We start from the raw sequence: 12,500 nt of genomic DNA, 5'->3' as shown, positions 1-12,500 counted from the left end.
TGAAAGAATTTGTGAAAATAAATAAAAATAAAATGAAAAACGATTTTTTAGCTTTTAAATGCTGTCACAATGTTTTAAAAATGCAGTAATTCAGGATTTACAACAGGAATGCAACTATTAAACAAATGCACATTTAATTGGACCAGTTTATAGTCTCAGTGTTTGAGGACCACAGAGTTCAGCAAAAACAGTTGATAATTCAGCCTGTAATTTTTTCAGAGGACGTCTGAGAAAAACACGCACATGGTTGTTCTGGACGGGAATAAAATCACAGAGGACCACCATAAAAGAGAAAATTACCCCAGAACCCCCTGAGAAACTAATCCTTTACAGATAGGGCTTTTACTGTGATTGCTGAACAAGAACGAGGGTCATTGTCTTGTTATTAGTACATGCTGTGTTTCAGGAGATTTCCATCTTTGATATGTTCATATTTAATAAAACAGACAAGAAACTGTGGACTTATTATACATGAAGAAAAGGCTAAGGGATTGTGTCACAGTGTTGCCTGTAGAAATACTGTACACACTAAGAAAAGTAAGTACAGATTTGTACTTAAAAGAGTATAAAGCTTGTTGCTGGGGCTGTACCTTATATTGAGGTACAATAAAGTACCTTTCAGTGAAAGTCCTTTTTTGTACCCATGGTTTTTGTGCCAGTAAAGATTATAAACATTATAAACATTATCATCAATTAAATATGGCTCAAAAACTTGATGATCCAAAATTATCTGGCTTTCAAATAAAAAATGTGCAATTAAAATATATATTATTTATTAGTACAGTGATACAGAATACTGAATGTACCTTTTGGATGCAGGTTAAATGGTACAAATCTGTACTTATTGCTGTTAGGAAAGACTTTGTACTTCAGACGGAACAAATCTGACCCTGTAAAGACCAACATTGTACTTTTGAGGGTACAATTATGAAGAGTGTACCTTTGAGTACAAAAAAGTACTCATATCGTACCTCTGTTTTTTAGAGTGTATATTAAAAGTAAGGAACACAGGCACTTGTATTAAAGATGTAAAAACAGTGTGAAATCTGCATTAAAGAAGTTCTTCGGTCTCAATACAAAAAAAAAAAAGCTGTGACTTAAACATCCAGTCCCAACCTGCAGTATTTTCCATTCTTCCACAGCAGACCCTTTCTATGGCATTACTGGCAATCACGGAAAATTCAACCCGATACGACTGACATTGAAAATCTCAACACCTGTGACATTTTCCAGTCCCGGAATACCCGAGCTACGGTTTCAGCAGTTTTCAGCACTGCCTCTGCTAATGGCTACGTAAAAGTGACCAGGTTTACTACATGAGCATTTCACAAATACAGCACTGTTCCTTTTTTACCTGCTTCAACATATTCTGTAGTAGTAAAATGTGCTGAATGAAAGAAGCTCTGTACTCCAGAGTTACTTGTGCTGATTGTTCAAATAAAACACTGGAATGGATGTTTGGGTGTGTCTGTAATCCCAGGGCTTTCCAACAACGCAGCACGACTGAGGGATCCTGCGAGTGCTAATGATTATTTTGTTTCCAGCATGCTCACTCGAGGTGTTTAAAGGATGAATTTAAGGGTGTGGGCTATTTATTTACAAGGGTCTTTTTTCCACATACAAATTGAACTAAATGCGGAACAGAATTTACTATTGGAAACTGTAACAGTCTTCCCATCTCCCTTCATTTCTCAGTAAAAATAGCATTTCTGTTTGTGCTGTCCTGAAAAACGAACTATTTACTGCTATCCACGTTAAATAGGAAACCGAGGAACAATGAACAATACTGAAACTGTTCCCTAACAGACCTCCAGCTAGAACTGCAGCTTGTTGCATAACAATCAGTGCAGTTTAACACGTGTTTTAGATACTGAAAGAGGCTAAAATGAATTTGTCAATCATTAAAGATTACAATACAAAGCAAAACTGTGGGATTCCCTGTATGTATTTTGTGGGTATATTCATACAGTATATTTCCTCAATTTGGGTATGCCTTATCATATCACATGCAATAATATCTGCAACATTTTTAAATATTGTGAACAAAATGATACCCTGAAATATTGTGCCATTATCACATCAGGATACTACGTTTACGTTTACTATTATATATCTACTAGAGATTAGAGATTATATCTGTCCAGTATCATTTATTTTACTTTAATCTTGGATATATGGAGATATTTGGAGTGCATTATTATTAGTATCATAACATTCTGGATCATTGACTTCTGTTACAAATCTGATACAATTCTATTATTTTTAAATATCTCTGTTGTGATATGGGATGTGCCATATCGTATCGTATGCAATAATAAAATCTAATTTTCATTTTGTTGCAGTAGTGTACTCTTGAAATTATTATTTTTTAATTCACTGTTTTGTCATATCGCCAAGAGCATCATTTTCGCAAAAATACCATGAAATATTGTGATATTATTTTAGGGCCATATCACCCACTCCTATTTCTTAGTGTTAAATTTCAACACTCACATTGTTAATTTAATACTAAAACAGTTGTCACGTCCTGGTCTTGTCTCATGTCTCTGTGTGTTATTCCCACGTGACCTGTGCCCCTCTGTGTCTCCTGTCAGTAGTTTTCCACCAGGTGCTTCTCATTTGTAGCTCCGCCCCTTCCCCAGGTGTTTCCTATTCTAGTGTGTGTCCTGTTTGGTTAAATAGCCCTCCTCCGTCACTTGTCCTCCGTCGGTCTTTGCACTAACCCCTGTTGTTTGTCTCTCTGTGTCTCTTTGTTATTACAGCCTTAGCCCTAGCTCCTTGTTTATATCTTCTTGTTTATTTCTAGTTCCCTGTTATTTTCCTTTGTTTTCTCCTTGCCCTGTTTGGTTTATTCATTCTTGTCTAGTTTAGTTATTCCCTGTCTAGTTTAGATTCTTGTTGGTTTCCTTGTGTATATATATATCCCTGCCCAGTTTAGTTTTGTATTTATTCAGTCCCTCGTTTGTTCTTTGTTTATTTACTCCCCGTTTGTTTATATCATTAGTACTTCTTGTTTGTTTAGTTTATGTTCACTGGTTTGTTTAGTTTTTTTGGTTATTTGTTTATCTAGTTTCATTTATTTGGTTCACTCCCTTGTTCCTTGTATATATCTCCCTGTTTTATGTTTACGTGTTTACTTGTTCCTTGTTTACTTGTTATTTATTTATTAAATTATTATTATTTATTTCACCCTACCTGCACTTGCGTCCGTCTCCTCGTCTCCCTGCCTGGGTCATTCGTGACAACAGTAAGAATAATCCATTGCAATTACAGTGAGAATATCACAAGTCTGTCCTGTGTTTTTACATGTTTAATGTTTTTATATTACATTATATTACACTGCATTTAGAATAACATTTAATGCAAAACGACTTACAAATAATGATGTACATTAGCAATAGAGGATATATAATTTCAAGGAAAAAACAATTTAGGAAGCCAATGGGTAATAGTGGGATAGAGAAGGTAAAGAGGGGAAAAAGGAAATGAGGTTAGACGTAGTTAGCTTGTTAGAGGTGTTAGGAGAGTAGGTGATCTTTAAAGAGCTCAGCTGTTTTAGGAGTTTTGACTCCCTCCTTGTTATTTGTGTTCATTTGTAGCCCAGACCTCTCATTATCTTCCCCAGGTGTTCCTTGTTTGTCTCAGTGTATAAGTAGTGCCTTTGTTTTTGGTGGTGTGTGTGTGTGTTTGTGTGTATGTAGAAACTGTGGAAAAGTAAATTAGACTTTCTAGCAGTAAACATTCTCTTAACTTCAAAAGGCTCCATTCTCATTTATATTTCATATATCACAGTTATATTTCATATCCTTGCTGACAAGAAACACTTTTAAAATTTTGCTATTTAGACTAGAGCCAGAGCAACATTAAACAGCTTAGACCTTAGACCCAATTTTATTACTCTACTATAATCTCTAGGCTCTTTACACACATGCACATTCCTTTACTTTTGTGGTGGCACTTATCACAATTTGCTAGCTGTGCATTTTTATTTGGGATTAGTGGAACCAAACAAGTAAAATGAAACTTTTTACATGAAGTCATTTTTAGTTCATTTTAACATTTAAAATTGATCCTTCCCAGCTGGCATTTCAATGTAGAATAAACGTTGAATCAGCGTTGATCAACGTATATGTTATGGGTGAATCAACGTTGAATCAACTGTTGATTTTGAAAAGTGAATCAACATTGATATGGCAACATTGTTTCAACGTCAACATTTAACCTTTAATAAACCATAACTCACTAAAATTAGAAAATCATCTGGTTAACAAAGTTTTAACAATAAACTTACATCACTGCAGTAAATCTGAGTATAAAGATAAGTTACCCACCACCACTACCAAGCTGATCAAACATCTCAAAAACACTAAAACAGTAAAACTATTAGAATGTTAAATTAGGTTAAATTAAATTTAACCTAATTTAAGGATGTTAAATTAAAAAGCAGTTACTGCAAATAGAAGTAAATCACTGTTTCATTCCTCCATCCAACTGTTTTTAGAAATTATATCGTGATGAAATGTAAAATGCTGATTCAAAAGGCAGAAGGTTGAGGATATTATGTTGATTCAATGTTAAAATTTCAAAGTTAGCACAACCATTGAACATTAAATGTTGATTCAATGTTGAAACAACAACATACATTTCTTTAGTCATATTTCAATCACATTTCAACGTTGAAGGTCGGTTGTGTGCCTGCTGGGTTGCCATTCTGATCAGGAGGACCCAATTAATTTGAGCTTTCTACAGTAAGCAAACAAACTAGTTTCAAATAAGATTTTTACCCGGCCCATGTTTCTGTCTGGAATGGCTGTAAAAACTCTTGACTGGGATTCCTGGCATCTTGTTTTCAATCAATTGTGTGTAATTTCGTCATGTGACCACTAGATGCTACAGGCAGCGTCTCCATATGAGGCCAAAGTTTTTAAAACTTAAGTATCATGGTTCAGAGAAGCAGAAGTTTAATTTCTGCATATGCTCCTCCCATAATAATTTTAACCAGGATATCATTTGGTGGCTGGATTCCACCTAATTATGGCAGATGGGGAGAGATCCTGAGAAAGAGAGACAGAAATACAAAAACAAAATCAAAGTGCTTTTTTATAATGAAATGCCAGAAATATGTTTTACAGTAATTCCACAAAATCAAAGAATTACTTTTGGGGTGAGTATTTATTTTTTTATATAACCCTTTTACTTACTCAAAGAGAGTTTGAGCAGATTGTATCACACATGTTGGTCTTTATGTTGTGTTTAAATAAGTAAAGTGGTTACTGTGATAAAGCAGTGTAGGTGTAGGATCTGACAGCTCTAGTCTGACAGCTGGTATTTATCTATTCACACCGTTCACTAGTGAAGGTCTAGGCTAGAGTTTGAGGGTGGGATCTAGCTGATCCTGGATCAGTGTACAGAGTAAAGAGTTGAGCTAAAGCAGGAATGCTGGAACTGCTCTGGCTGAAAGCGTGTAAGTTTCCTCACGTCCACTGCTTACGTAACAGCAGACTGGCTCGGAGGAGGCAGAGCAGGCCTTCATCACGTTCAGCTTCAACTCTATCTCCTCTTTCCATCCTCCGTTCCCTCCAGGGAACACTGCACTGACGTCATGATGGACGGGATGAGTGGAGTTTCCACACACAGGAGTAAAAAAAAAGAGGACAGGGGCAGACATTTTTCATACAGTGTCTTTAAAAAGTATTTAAAATATTCAACCTCACTGAAAATCAGCAGCTTTGATGCATTACTATGAGCTTATATACTTTATCACTACTTTAACAAAGTAGAACTATTTCACTACTGTACTTAAGTACTAAAAAGCTGTATCTGTACCTACTGAAGTATTATTTTTAATCCACTACTGTAATTAAGTACTGAAAAGCTGTATCTGTATCTACGGGACCATTGTTTATACTACACTAGTGTACTAAAGTACTAAAATGCTGTATCTTTATCTACTGCAGCATTATTTTTACTTCACTACTGTACTTGAGCACAAAAATGCTGTGTCTGTATCTACTGGAGTATTATTTTTACTTCAATACTGTACTTAATTAACGATAAACTACTAGCAATACATAATTACAAAAAATGTTGAATAATTTAGTACTTCTACTTAAGGGCAGAGCTTAAAGAACAATTCAACTTCTACTCAAGTTGTAAAAAAAACAGCATGTACCACCAACCACCAGCAGAGGGCCTGGACGCTGCAGTGAAAGAGCTGGTGGATCTGGGCCAAAACACTCCAAATCCCAGAATTCCCACCTGTAATCAGCACTGATCAGGCTCAGCTGTGATACACTGCATATAAACCCCAGTCAAACCTCAGTTCTTTGCTATACCTTTGTAGAGGGGTGACCGGTAACTGTGGGTAAAGAGAGAAAAAGAAAATACAACAAGAAAAAAGGAGCTCTCAAAAGCAAGATATCAAAAAGGGATCAAACAGATCTTAAAAGAAAGCAAAAGCAAGATATCAAAAAAGAAAAAACGAGAAAAGAAAGTAAAAGCAAGATACCAAAAAAGAAAAACGAGAAAAGAAAGTAAAAGCAAGATACCAAAAAAGAAAAAAATCTTAAAAGGAAACAAAAGCAAGATCTCAAAAGAAAGGAGATCTCAAGCAAAAGCAAAAAGCTTACAAAAGAGACCAAAGAGATCCTAAAAGAAAACAAAAAAAAATCATAATTTCATTTTTTCCTGTTTATTTGTTGGTCCTTTGTTTGAGCTAACAGCACAGTGGTGCACACTGGCCTGCAGTCTACAAGGTTGAGTTCAAATCTCACCTTGGTTAGCACCTAAAGTTCACAATCATATCTTTAACACCATATACAACAAACTACATCTGCAAATACATACATACAAACAAATAAATAATAATAACAAGTAATAATGAATTAATAATTAAGTAAAAAAACAAATAATGTAAAAAAATCCCTGCATTTCAGGTAAAAGCACACCCTAAGCTGGTTTTCCAAGCTGGTCATACTGGTGGACCAATGCTGTCAGGAAAAATGTCAAACATTTAAAGCTGTTATTGATAAATAACCGTTCTACTAAGAACTAGTCTGATGGAGTTAAATATATTATGCAAGCAGAAAAGATCTGATGACATAATGATATATTGGTTTGCAATAAAAATACTGACTGGAACAATAAATGTCATTTATAATAAAGTCAAATCTGCAGCCAGAGCTCAAGGACACCTGCAGGGCTTCATTCCTAACAAGAGACACCTGCAGTGAATTAGAGGAGGAACAAGCACTTCCCTAAAAAAACTCTCAAGCCAGTTAAGACACTAGTTCGGCAGAAGAGAGCAAGCCTGGCTAAACAGACGAAACCATGCCTTTAAAAGAGTGTGAGTAAAGCCAGAGTTGGCTATACTTTAAGTTAGTTCCTTTTTCATTTATGTATTTTATACATCTATATCTACAGCTCTGGAAAAAAAAGAGGCCGCTTAAAAATTATGATGAGTTTCTTTGATTTTACAAGCCATCAAAGCAAACTGAACTGCTGGAATTTTGGCACCAGGAGTAAAGGCATAAAGTTTGTAAAGTGTGTAAGACTGGTGGAGGAGAACATGATGCCAAGATGCGTGAAAACTGATAAAAAAAACAACCAGGGTTATTCCACCAAATATTGGTTTTTGAACTCCTAAAACTTAATGAATATAAACATTTATTAATGCATTGCATATTTGAGGTCTGAAAGCTCTGCATCTTTTTTTTTATTTTAGCCATTTTCATTCTCTGCAAATAAATGCTCTAAATGACAATATTTTTATTTGAAATTTGGGAGAAATGTTGTCTGTAGTTTATAGAATAAAACAACAATGTTCATTTTACTCAAACATAAACCTATAAATAGCAAAATCAGAGAAACTGATTCAGAAACAGAAGTGGTCTCTTAATTTATTCCAGAGCTGTATCTACTCCAATGGCTTTGATGGTCTGTAAGTGAGGTGTTTTTGAATACAATCCTGACAGACGTTCATTGCTATCTTGGCAACACAGGTGCACAGAACAGGCTCTTAAAAGGAAAGAAAAGTGACTCACAGATTGGTTTGTTTCACATTACGCCTAAAACACACTTATGGTCAATTAAAAGAAGTAGTACATGCCTTTTGCGCAATTCGAGACACACAAGGTGTACTTTTCCTGTCGTTATGACAGCAAAGACACACTGACACACCCTAAATCAAGCTGGACTATGTGTAGATCGCTAAAATCTGGCTCATTGTGTGTTTAATTTGACAACAGATAATAGGGGAACCGCACATGCATAGTCTATACACTTTTTTTTCAATTACAATGTAAAATTATGTCTGTTATTCATAAACACCTTCTTCAATGCTTTAATTGCTTCATTGTAGATCCATTGAGATGGTATTTAAAGACAAAATGACAAAAAAAATCACTGTACAATTACATATGAAACCAACTGTATGTGAGTGCAGTATAAACACATTTATGGGACATTCCTGGATTTTGGTACATTTCCTGTCCCACCACTTAAATTTCAAATGTACATATCCAAAATATCTAAATGACTATTTTTTGTGAAAAATGTACTTGTTATAAGACAAACTGTAAAATTTGGTGGAAAAATAAGCTACTTAGATATTATTCAAAAGACCGAATACCGTTGGACCACCTCAAAAAATGTCCGTTTTCTCTTGTCCCACACATTGGGTGACCAACTCCTTTGGCAAATTTAACAATTAAAATAAGCTCTAAATAAATGACTTCCTCTTGTATATTGTTGATATGCATCTCCTAGTTTGGTCTACATTGTTTTGCATGTTACAGTTTTTATGCTATTAAGTTGTGTCCCACAAAATGTGCGCAACCCTGTTCCCATAAGGAACTTTACCTGCAGAGAAAGAGTTCAAAATATTTATCTACTAACACAAAGGAAGTGACATCACAAGGACATTTTCTGCCCACATGGCAAGACCAAGAGTAAGTGCTCTAACAGTTTTCAAGATTTTTTTTTCCAAATATGTTTGTCCAAGTTGTGTGTGTCTCTCAGTGAACGCAACCCTGTTACTCATATTGTAACACCAATATTGAGTAAAAATGTACTTTATATACTTATATAACCATGTTTGTCCTTGATCTTGTATACATATCTAAATTTTACAGTGAGCATCTGTTCCTGGGGTAAACCACAACTTAGCCTAGATTTGCAACCCTGTTACTCGCAACCCTGTTACTGTAAGTTACCAAATATATTGCATAATCTAATTAAAACAACTGCTTTGATACCTGAGCTTGACGAATCAAACTTTTTGATAGTCTATTACCTGTATTTAATAAATATATGACTAAAAATGATCAAATTGAAGATCAAATTTTCAGAAGTGACCACCCCTGAAATGTACCAAAATCCTGGAATGTCCCTAATAGCATTTCTACATGGGGTTTGAATACACTGAGACTGTGAAATGAACCCCTGATCAGCAGAAGAGAGGACAACACTGAACATTGTAATGAAACACAGCCAGAAATACCGCTAGAGGAATATCACTCCTTTTTAAAGGAGGAGAGGAATGTGTACAGGCCGTTCTCTGTTGATAAGCAGTGAGAGGGGGAGGAGACTGTACTGTAACTCAGCATGTAGTTCATCACTGAGTCAAACTCCCAAGAAAACATGACCATTTATTTTCTGATGGCGTCTCTGTCTCTGAAATCCTCCCTCATCTGAAGCTTTAAACTAATAACAGGATCACATTTCATTATTTTATTATTACATCAGATTTGGATGACAGCACACTTTCAGAATGTCGCCGCCTCTTCCAAATCACTATCACAGAGATAAAGCCTCTGATATCCCAGAACTTTCACAGGGCTGGGAGGTAAGTATTGAAAAAAAGGTGGAAGAAATCCAAACCATTGGCTTCAACCTACTGTGCTCCACTAGAGGTCAGTATTAGCATTGATAAAATGCACAAATGCTGACACTAGTGAACTGTAACTGGCTGACCCTAGTGAAAAAAAAAGTAGATTAAAGTATACTAAGCATTATTACGCTATAGTGCAATGAAGTGTTCATATAGCCACATTATTATGAATCAGTATATTTAAAGAGAGATAAAATGGAACAACTTTTAATGAACATATTCTACTTTAATTGTATAAAAATAGTACAAAAAGTGTACAACTATTTAAAATATACTTAAGTAACATTAAAACATTTAAACTACTTCATGTATGTAACCCCATATTTTAAATATGCTTACAGTAAAACTATAATACATTTAATTAGTATTACAACTGTATCACTATTTATTATACACCAGGTATATTAGAAATGTACTAAGAATTGGTGTTAAATATATCTGATCTATTTACATTACAGTACAAATATGCTTCTTGTTTCTGTCTTTTGTAAGTAGCACACTTTTAGTATACTTCGTTGGGTATAAAAATATATATTTTAATATACTGTACTACAATTTTTAGCATGTCACAAATTGACTTTAATTTTACATTTAGTGTTATTTACCACTGTATCCTATAGTTCACTTATATTTATATTTTTCTAATTATAATTACAGAGCATTGAAACACATTTTAACTGTTATATTAATGTAAAACCTAAATATATATATTTAAAAACATTTGACCAATGTAGTACTTTAATTCACTTTCTAAAAAGTTATATGATGCATTGCACTTTAAGTGAACTATTAGAAGAGTTGATTTTAAAACACTTTGCTAAAAATGTACAAAAGTATATTTGGAAAGAAGTATTTAAGAAGTTTATTGAATTACATTAAACTAAAAGTGTATTTCATAGTAGTCTATTTTTTTTAAATACACTGTATTGTACTTTTTAAAAAGTATGATCAAAGTTGACTTTTAAACATTTGATGAAAGCATGATATTAATGTGTGTGTATATATTTATTTATATATATATATATATATATATATATATATATATATATATATATATATTAAGTAAGTACATAAATCTGTTAGTATATTTACAGCATACTTAGACATTTCTCAATGTTTTAGGTACAATTAAGTATATATATATATATATATATATATATATTTTTTTTTTACCAGAGGAATCCTAAACCAAATAAGTAATGGCTGTGTCCCAATTTTAGACTACACACTAATACTATAAGGCATGTACCCTACATTATAAAAACCCACAAGTTGTTTAAAGTCAAATTAAAGTCTATTTTACATAAAATTGGATATTTCTAAACATTACTCCAATTTTATGTTAGCTGAACATTTGTGGGCACATTTATATACATTAAAGTGAAAATCTTTGAGTTAAACCAACTTATGATAACTGAGTTTAGTTTGTCGCCATTAACAGCTTCTTTTTCATTGGCTTCTGGCACAATCTATTAAAAACTCACCATCAGTGTGTAGTGATTCCCCCTGGGCTACATTAGGTAAACTTGTAGATCACATATTTTATTATGATTAACTGCTTGATGTCTGTGTTTATGTGAATTATTTTTTTGAAAAAAGACTAGTAATGTAAGCTTATTTTGTCTACTGCATCCTGTTAAGGGTCTATGTTAATTCAAATTAATGAAATTAATAAACAATAAACTTTATTTATTCAGATTTTTCATTTTTGATTTAGTGTTGCTTTTTTATTTAGAACTTTTGGTTATAAAACTACAATATGCCTACAGTGTGTTTAGTGAAAATAATAAAAATGTAATTATTGCAATAAACTTATTAACAAGTAAGGTAGAGCGGTGGTGCAAGATTTACTTTCCTTAAAAAGTTAAGTATCAGGTACACCACAATGTTTAGTGTCAAGTACTTTGGGTTTGTCTGTTGAACTGAAAGATATTTGTTCAACTCCATACAGTATTGCAATAAATTGCAAAAAAAAAAACTGCGCTTTAAAAACGTAATTTATTTGAAGCACTGAATTACCTCAAATTATTTGAGTAGACCTAACTTAATAGTAATTACAGTGTATATATATATATATATATATATATATATATATATATATATATATATATATATATATATATATATATATATATATTTTTTTTTTTTTTTTTTTTTTTTTTTTTTTTTTTTTTATGTATATACATATATATTTTTTATTAGTGTATGTATATATTTGCCGTTTTTCTCAATATTTGCAGTTTTACAATTCACAGTCTGACCGCTGTGTGAATGGAAATCTCTTAACGCCAATCATGGTTGAAACAGCCAATCAGCTTGCTGGTTTTGCGGAGCCCGGAAGAGAGTGAGTGTGAGTGGAGAAGCCCCGCCCCCTCCCCCTCCCCCTCCCCCCTCGCTGTGAGTTTTAACATTTAATTTCAGCAGCTGACCTTAAAATAAATCTGGATATACGGAGATTTTTCTAAAAGAAAGGTAACTAACTATGTAATCTGAGATGAGATTGTTTCTGATAGCTGGTTTGGTTAAAAAAAAAACACGTCTCCCAATCAAAACACACACAGATTTATCCCAGTGTGATTCATAAAATACAGCTTGTGATAGTCAGTTAGCT

Source organism: Astyanax mexicanus, chromosome 18 (assembly GCF_023375975.1).
Source record: "Astyanax mexicanus isolate ESR-SI-001 chromosome 18, AstMex3_surface, whole genome shotgun sequence".
NCBI lineage: Eukaryota > Metazoa > Chordata > Actinopteri > Characiformes > Acestrorhamphidae > Astyanax > Astyanax mexicanus.
The sequence above is the reverse complement of the archived record's forward strand: the minus strand, read 5'-3'. Positions refer to the sequence as shown.